The sequence below is a fragment of the Zalophus californianus genome, chromosome 14 (assembly GCF_009762305.2).
Source record: "Zalophus californianus isolate mZalCal1 chromosome 14, mZalCal1.pri.v2, whole genome shotgun sequence".
Taxonomy (NCBI): Eukaryota; Metazoa; Chordata; class Mammalia; order Carnivora; family Otariidae; genus Zalophus; species Zalophus californianus.
The window spans coordinates 87,998,527-88,005,949 of NC_045608.1; the positions used below are offsets into that span (position 1 = coordinate 87,998,527).

General features: G+C 35.0%; 1 pseudogene; it reads right to left on the reverse strand.

The window, feature by feature from the left end:
- Nucleotides 1-5,488: 5,488 nt before the first annotated feature.
- On the reverse strand, nt 5,489-6,581 carry LOC113913315 (annotated as a pseudogene).
- Nucleotides 6,582-7,423: the final 842 nt, after the last annotated feature.

Below are 7,423 nucleotides of genomic sequence, written 5' to 3' on the forward strand. Positions count from 1 at the left end.
TATCTCTTTCATTTTAATGCTACATAACTTTTCAAGCCCCCATTGACTTGTTAGTAGTAAAAGAGAATTTTGCTATTCTTGCTCAACAGAAGAAATAATACCTTTCAGAATAATACATCATAAAACTAAGGTAATAAAATTATTAGAAATATTAGTAATAATGTAAAACAATATAAACTGTGAATGGTTTGTTTACTTTCCCAAAAGAAATCATAATATCACATGTTGACTTACATAAAATTTAAAATGTTTCCCTTGCTGAACTGAGATTGTCTATATATATATATATGTATATGTATGGTTTATTTTTCCTCTTGGGGATATAATTATAAACCAATTTCTGAAAGCATTTTATCCGGTGTTTCACCTGCCATACCACAATCTTTATCAGTGAGCCAAAAATAAATAACCTAAACCTTTTGTAATAGCTGTCACTAGAAAGCTAAACAAAGTCACCGTTCATCTTGCTCATAGCCATTTTAGCCTTTAGCAGACCAAATTTATTGGCCTTATGAATAAAGATTAGCACTCCTCTGTTCAACTCTGTTGGGAAGAACATTATTCTACTGTAAATGGACAAAAAATTCAACCAAATGAATGCTTTAAAATGGAAAAGACAGTTTTTGAACTAAGCTTTCTGAATACAATGTAGGACTGGTTTCCTCAGGCATTTTTAATGAGTACATTTTATTTATCAGCACCTTCATCTGTAATAATCTAGATAAAAGAAGGTTGAAATTCCTGTTAAAAATATAAATATATTAGTTGTAAAATTAATTATGCAATTTAATTATATACATGATTACAGACGTGTCTATACGCATCCTGATAATATATTTTTTTTTAATTTTTCAGTTATCATGGTTTGTAAACACTAATGCATGTTTACCCATGTATGCCTCACGAAGAGTTACAGACAGCTCCCCTTCTCTTAAATCTCTGAATGGAGCTACATGTTGAATTATATTGCATATTGTAATTGTATTCACATTGAAATGAAGGATACTTCATGCACATATGCAATGTTCTGTAAAGCAGAATAATACCTAATTTCACTACATTTTTAATAAAATTAAATGAGGTATCTGCATGTGTACAAGGTAAGATATAAAATCTTGAGATATTTGATTAATTTATTTTTGTCTGTCTCCATGAACTACAGTCTTATGTGAAACATGACACCATTATCAAAAACATTTGTCGAGTTTCATAATTACATTGTTATATACTAAGTGCCATGGGGATGACTCAGGTAAATCAGTCCTTGACCACCAGAGGTTGATTCCCAAGAGTCATAGTTGGATGGAAATTGAAGGCAGTAAATACTCTCTCATTTGAATTTGTGTTGGAAATCCTTTAAAATTTTATGCTTTTCAAGCTTTATTTCTTCTACTCCTATAGATTACTTATAACTAAGGAAACCAGCAGACTATTAATCTCTGTTGTTAAACTCCTTCTTTTATAAAGATGTACAATAGTGTGGCAAAGAAATAAACTCACATGAGAGTATGTGTAATATAAACTATATATGCCTAAAAACAATTAAATGCATTAATATATGATCACACAAGTATGTTATGTATGGTTACCCATAAAGTACCTATAAATGCCCCATGTTGTTTAATTTTAGTATTTAAAAGCATCAAATAGGAAATTCTGATTTATTTATGTTACAGTGCATGTATTCTGGGAATAGGATTTCAGACCAAGTTTTTGAGTTTAAGGACTAGAGATAAGAGAAGGAAAATAATTTCCTGCTTCCTGTAGTTGTAAGGATTAAAGTAAGAAGCGAAAACAGAAAAATATTTGATATTCCAATACTGGCTTCATTTATTTTTTTGCTATAGGTTGGTGGGTTTTGATTGCTCCTTCAAGCAATGTATCATTAAAAAGGAGTTAAAGCAGATTTTAGTCTAATGTGTATGCCCACTACAGTGAACTGAACTGGAAAGACACATAGCTTCTGACCTAAGACAGAAAGATGTCTTAAATAGCTTAGCTGGGACCCAGGAGCTGGACAAGACTGTGCCGTCTGGTAGTTGCTCTTTCTTACCGGGAGACTTCTGAGTTAAAGTGCCATGCCAGAACACCCTTGCAGAATTTTCTGGTCTTTATGCCAACAGTTGCACTCCAGATGTTAATAGATAGCAAGAGAAATGCCTTCATTTTGTGTTCAAGTACTTTAGAAAGCATTAAAGTGACAACATTACTTGTCTCTCTAGAGGATGTGTGACTTGTCCAGAAAAAGAATGCAACTTTTTTCAATTTACAACCGCGTGGTCCAATTTAACATTACTTAACTTAGTACATAGTTGGAGGTATTTGGATTTTGTATTTAACTTCTGACGTCTCAAGAAAGAGCACAGAGTTTCTTTTTAGTTGAGAAGTTTCCTGAAATTTTGTTAACAACTGAATGTCTTTTTCAAGGTCTTCATGCATCACTTCAATTATCTATAATTTTTTTATCTGTCACTTATTATATCTGAGGCTAATTTGAATTACTCTACATTTGTCAACATTAAATTTCATTTGCCACATGTCAGCCTATTTAAGAAGCAAATTCAAAGTGTATTAGAATGCACTAGATGTAAATCTCAACACCACTATTTAACTCTTGCCTCCTAACCTATATATTGAGAAACTCCAACATATTAAGAAGAGGCTAAATGTCTAATTTTCTTAATTACCATAAAATGAATAACTGGAAGAAAGAGGATACAATCTATAGAAAGAAAGATACCTTTGAGTGAAGAAAATTCACATTTTAGCTTTTTTATAGTCAACAAGAGTTTTAACAATTTCAAGTTAGCAGCATTATTTCCAAAATATTAGGCCTGAAAAGAAATTACAAGGAGTTAAGATTTACCAATGCCACTGAAGAAACTGGGAAAGTCAAAATGGACACATTTTGAGAAGTAAGCCTATAAACAGATGGAATAAATGATTAGTAATACTGTAAATTATTAAATTATACTTAAAGCTTATCCAGTTACAATTAAGAGAAAAATCATATAATTTGCCATTAAAGGAAATATATAAACATAATTATTGAGCATGTAGGTAGCAGAATAATTCTAATATATAAATTAAGATGCTTTAATTAAATACAGCTAAAGCCTTGAAAGAATTAACTAATATTTATGAAACACTTTAGATATATATGTAGATAGATATATTTTGAAATGATTATTTTCAAATAATTATTTTCAAATAATTGTAAAGTGTGCTAGTAACTTATGTTTATGTGAGCATTTCACTTTCAGTTTAAAGCTATTTTAAAATTAAAATACTAATATAAGCATATGTTATTGTATTTCTCTAGGAATAACCTGTATTGATAGGATGTTCTTGGAATGAGTCCAAGCTAATGCATTTAACCATTAGGAGGATTGAGGATCCATAAAACTATGTCATCATTTTGGAAGAATTGCCAAATAATCAGACTATAGAATAAAGTTTATGCATTCAATAAATATTTTCTGGGCTCTAGTTATATTTCAAAAATTATTAAATTTTGATCAGAGGTAAATAGCAATGCATTATAAAAATACATATCTTCCCAAAAGAATTGAAAGCTGGGACTTAAACAAATATTTGTACATATGTGTTCATAGCAGCACTATTCACAATAGCCAAAAGGTGTAAGTAAGTGAACTGTTCATTGATAGATGACTTGATAAATGTGTTATATATACACGCAGAATGGAGTATACACAATGGAACAATATTCAGTCTTTTTTTTTGCAAGTTTATATGCTATTTTTAAAGGGTTTAAAAAGCATGCTCAGTTAGCCTACAGCCTTTTCTCACTCATAGATGCATTTCTATCTGCTTGTGTACAGCAGAGGGTTAGAACATGAATCAACTTACTTATGACTTCAGAAATGTGCTACTTCAAAAATGTATTCCATGGAATTTTTTTCACTGTTCCTACCACTGATTCTTCAAAATAAGCAAAGTACAGAGGGTCTCATCCCTACCCTTGAAAATGTTTTTAAACACCAGCTCTTTAAATTGAAAGATAGGTAGAACCCTAGCAATTCCTGGTACAGTGCCTGGACTTAGTCTTAATTAATGTTAAGAGCTGAATGTACAACAGAAAATCTATCGTTTCTTTATCCTTGGAGGAGAGGGAGGGAGAAAAAGGAGAGGTGGGGGATATGGTGCAGTATTTAGGAGCTAAACAGGAGCACAATGACTCATCAACCCCGAAATGAAGAACCATGGATCTCATCAATTTTATAATTCATGTTGGATCAAGAAGTTTGGTTCCCCTCTACGTATATCAATGAATTCAAACCTCATACTCTCCAAACTATGAAGATGAATAATGTAAGATAAACTCCAACTCCAACAGTATTTCCCAAGTAGAAGACTGAACACCAAAGGGAATCCCTTTGACATTTTTTGACATGGCAAGATTTCACCAAAGTGGAAACCTATAATTTAAATGAAATCGCTTGGCCAAGTAAGAAACTACAGCTGTTATGGGTATTACCTTATATAATCACTATATTACATATTAAACCCAGCATGACATATACTTGCACAATTATGCTGTGAATGATACAGTAGTGATGAAGCCAGTGAAAAAGGACTATCTTTAGCCCAAGAAGAGTATGGGGGGGGGCGGGGGGGAGGTGAAAACAAGTAGAAAGCACACAAAGAGATGGGTATTTTCTGACCAGGAAGGTCACTCTAAACACAGAAATATAAACAGAAAAGTATTCCCTTATTTCCCCTATGTGGAAATAATGCAAACATGTATTTTCTGTATCAGACAACAACACAGCTAAGTAATCCAATTCTACCGCAGCATTATAAAAATCATCCCTTCACCACAGTGTAAGATTTAAATGCATCTGCACAAGGGTGCCCACTATATAAAAAGTAAGGTTGCTGCTGCCCTGCCAAGCACTTCCGGTCCCTACCCAGGTCCTACTGCAATACTGGTGGTCCCAATGGTTTTATCCAAATAAATTGTGTTTAAAAAAATAAAGCATTTAAAAAGATAAGTCAAAATGCCTCAGAAACCATATCTCCAACTCAAACTTCATCTGTTTAAATGTCAGTTATATCTGCCCCCCAGTAATAAACCTTTATTTCACTCAAACTGAGCAATAAATCTTCCACGCTGAAGTATCTTCCTTGCCCAATTAATCCAAAGAAAAAAAAACTGAAATGATTAGTAAAGAAAAATGTAGGGACTAACACACCCTTTTAATATGTTTTTTAAATATTTTGAAGGTTTAAAAAGTGTTTAAAGTTTGTAATTCCTAGTAGAAAAACATTATCTGAATGAATACCCTAATGGCAAACCACTATAGAATGTTTCAGTTGCATATGGGGCAGAGGAGTAGGCATTCTCTTCACAGCACCCCAGCTTTCTTCATGAGAAGGTCAGAGGTACACTGGTTTGTATTATTGCGACATCCATTAGGTGATCGTTGCTTTTTCTTCAGCAAGGGCTTTATTTGTCAGAAGGGCATTACGCTTGACCTCCAAATTTGGCTGACAATTTACTGATGAGATTCATAACCTTTGGATTGCTCTGATATTTTGACATATCCGCTGGGTTTGGGGCCCCGTCCTGGAAGGCCACCATAACTTCTGGATCCTGCATGGCTGCGAGAACCTCTGGATCACTAAGAATTTCACTGAGCCCAGGCATCCCCCCTGCCATTCCAGGCATTCCTCCAGGAAAATTACCAGGCATTCCCCCAGGAAAGCCACCTGGGAAAGAGCCACACTGAGCTCCTGATTGTCGTCTGGCTTCTTCCTCCCACTGGGCTCTCTCATGTTCTTCCCGAGCCTTCTTAACCCTTTCTGTTCTTTCTTTGATCTCTTGCTCTTCACGTTTTCGCTCATAATTCCTCCGATGGTCAGCAATTTTCTGGGCTCTCGGTTGAACTTCTTTCAGCATTGCACTAGCATCTTCATCATAATCCAGTTTACAATCAAGGGCAAGATCATGTGCTGCTTCTTCCCAATGGCCCAGAAGTCTGTATGCTTTCCCTCGCCATTTATAAGGCTGAGCTGAATCACGATTTATTTCAATAGCTCTGTCACAGTCTCGAATGGCAGCATTTGGCTTCTGTAATTTGATGAAGACACTGGCTCTCTTGGCATACAGAATGACCAAGCGAGGATTCAGTTTGATGGCATCTGTGAACAAGTCAATGGCTTTCTGTAGTTCACCGTCATTTAGGGCATCAATGGCAGCCACTTTTTTATCATTTGCCTGATCGATCATTTCCTCGGTTATCTCTACATTTTCATCTCCCATTTCTTGAGGGGCATCAGTATCTGGTTCAATCACACCTTCATTGTCAATTTCCAGATCACTTTCCTCACTTGATGGTTCATCTGTCTTTATGTTTTCCTCCACCTTCTTACTATCTGTTTTTTCTTCCTTGATATTGTCTTCTGAATTTAGTTTTATGAGTGGCAGGTGGTATTTTACCCCCCATGCTCTCCACCCACTCCCGCAGGAAGCACATTTCCTTGGAGTGCAGAATGCTCGGATCCTGCCTCCACATTTTCACGAAGGCCCAAAGCTCGCTCACGTTGCGGGGCTCCATGGTCTAGAGGCGGTGGCAGGCGGCAGGCGGCAGGCGCGGCTGAGGTTGCGGCCCAGTTCCAGGCCCGGGTAGTAGCTCAGCATGATCGTGTGGAAGCAACATTATCCAGTCTTAAAAAGAAAGAGAATTCTGACACCTGCTACAACATAAATGAACCTTGAAGATATTATGCCAGGTGAAATAAGCCAGTTACAAAGGCAAAAGCTTTATGATTCCACTTATAAGTGGTACCTAAAGTATTCCAGTTGAAAGAGACAGAAAGTGAATTTCATATTATATAATTGTAGTTTAATTTTTAAAATCACAGAGAACAATATATATAAATTATAATTATTAAATGTTGATTTAATTCAATTGATTGTGAATGCAAAGAGAAACCACAACACAGCAATTAGAGGAAGGTATGATAACTGGATGCCTTCAGTTACTTTTTACCCTCACTACTGTCTAAATACTTATTAATCAACAGAATTTACATGAGTTGGTGAATTTGCATAAAATACTGTAACAGCATGTACATTTTGAAATTTGTTACCACATTTTCTGAAATTCTGAGACATTTTCCTAATCTTAAGAGATGTAAAGTTTTAAAAAGAAAAGTTTTCAAGTTTTTATTTAGATTCTAGTTAGTTAACATAAATTGGTTTCAGGTCCAGAACTTAGTGATTCATCACTTACATATATCACCCAGGGCTCATCCTTAATCCCCATCTTCCACTTAGCCCATCCCCCACACACCTTCCTTTATCAACCCTCAGTTTGTTCTCAGTAGTTAGGAGTCTCTCATGGTTGTTTCCAGTATTGTTAATTTTAGCCATTCTGACAGGTGTGAGGTTGTATCT